The sequence below is a fragment of the Otolemur garnettii genome, unplaced genomic scaffold (genome assembly GCF_000181295.1).
Source record: "Otolemur garnettii isolate 467f Iridium unplaced genomic scaffold, OtoGar3 scaffold00124, whole genome shotgun sequence".
In the NCBI taxonomy this organism is placed as follows: Eukaryota; Metazoa; Chordata; class Mammalia; order Primates; family Galagidae; genus Otolemur; species Otolemur garnettii.
This window is the reverse complement of record NW_003852519.1, coordinates 3,275,681-3,277,492: the sequence shown is the minus strand read 5'-3', so window position 1 is coordinate 3,277,492 and position 1,812 is coordinate 3,275,681. Positions and strand designations below refer to the sequence as shown.

General features: G+C 46.2%; 1 pseudogene; it reads left to right on the top strand.

Moving 5' to 3' along the window:
* The first annotated feature begins 289 nt into the window (after positions 1-289).
* Positions 290-809, top strand: LOC100951072 (annotated as a pseudogene).
* The last annotated feature ends 1,003 nt before the right edge of the window (positions 810-1,812 follow it).

Sequence of the window (1,812 nt, the reverse complement as noted above, 5' to 3'; positions counted from 1 at the left end):
TGGATCAGGATGAGCCCAGTAGCTCCAGGCTGAAGAGAGCTATGATCCCATCAGTACAGTCTAACTTGTCCAGGCAACAGAGCAAAATCCTGTCTAAAAAAAACTAGGCAAGTACGGTGAGGTGCAGTCTCGCGAGAAGAGGCGGTAGCCTCAGCCCTGTGGCAGCTGTGTGGTTGTGGCTGCGTATCTAAGGATCTGCCGCTGGGACTGCAAACGGTTTGTTGAGCCGGGTTAGTGCCTTTGGCAGAGACTGACATCGTCACGCCCTGGCGCCTCAGGAATGTGGCGTATGGCACTAGCACCTCCTCAGATGAAAAGAAGGAAGGAAGGAAGGAATGTGTCTGGTTCTTCACACCATGATGATTATGCTAGATATTCACGTTCTAGAAGTCTAAGGTAGGAACGGAGAGCAAGAAGTCAGTCTTTTGATTACAGCTATACAGGACCTTATGGTCCTAGAAAACTTGCTTTTTAGCAGTAGATCGAGTGGAAGACCACAGCATACTGGAAGCCATTCCAACAATGACAGAGTCAAACACCGAAATGGATTTTTTTCAAGATCAAGGTCCAAGCCGAAGCCCAAGAAAGAAATGAAGGCTGAGTCACGTTCTAGGTCTGCAACTCACACCAAAATGAGAGGCACCTCCAAAACAAATTCCAAAACGCTTTATAATTCTGGCTGGAGATATGAAAAGGAATCAAGGAACAAAGAACCACCTAGATTCAAACCTCGGTCAAGGTCACAAGGTAGGTCCAGGTCAAACTCTAGATCAAGGTCTTGTACTAATCCTAAATCCAGTGGCCACTGATAGTATAAACCATAATTTTTAGGCCTGTATCAGTCACTTACTCATAGGTTGGATTACTTAAATTATCAGGAATACAATGTTGCAATGATGCTTTAGAAACACTTTTTCCCCCTGTATCAGGCAATGGTTATAATTTAAATAAATAAACCCCTCGCCCCCAGATGGAGTCTCACTTGGTTGCCCAGTCTAGAGTACTGTGGCATCATCCTAGCTCACAGCAACCCCAAACTCCTAGGTTCAGGCCATCCTCCTACCTTCACCTCCCAAGTAGCTGGGACTACAGGCAACTGCCACAACACCTGGCTAATTGTTTTCTATTTTTTTAGTAGAGACTGGAATTTCACTCTTGTTCTGTGTGGGGTCAAACTCCTGAGCTCCAGCAATATTCCCACCTCAGCCTCACAGCCTGCTAGGATTACACTGCCCCAGCCTTTTTTTTTTGGGGGGGGGGCATCTTTAGGAGAGTAAACCAAGAGTGTAGTCAAGCAACTATTTGCTAAAGATTCCAGTAGGAATAAAAGGGAAGCCAGGTACTATTCATCAAGATATAGGAAAATAGGCAGCCCCCATAGCTCAGTGGGGAGGGCAACAGCCACATACATGGAGGCTGGCAGGTTCGAACCAGCTTGGGCCAGCTAAAAAAATAAATGACAACTGCAACAACAACAAAAAAATAACCAGGCATTGTGGCGGGCACCTGTAGTCCCAGCTACTTCGAAGTCTGAGGCAAGAGAATCGCTTAAGCCCAAGACTTTGAGGTTACTGTGAGCTGTGATGCCACAGCACTCTACCCAAGGTGACAACTTGAGACTGTCTCAAAAAAGAAAAAAGATATAGGAAAATAATCCTGAAGGCATTTGAGACCTTTGAGATTGCCTCTCCCATGACAGGTCCAAAGGTCTAGGAGGGCAGAATGGTTTCAGGGGCAAGCTCATGGACTCCCCAGTATAACTTTGGGACTCTGCTCCCTGCATTCTAGCACATTTCTTAGCTGCCTCAGCTG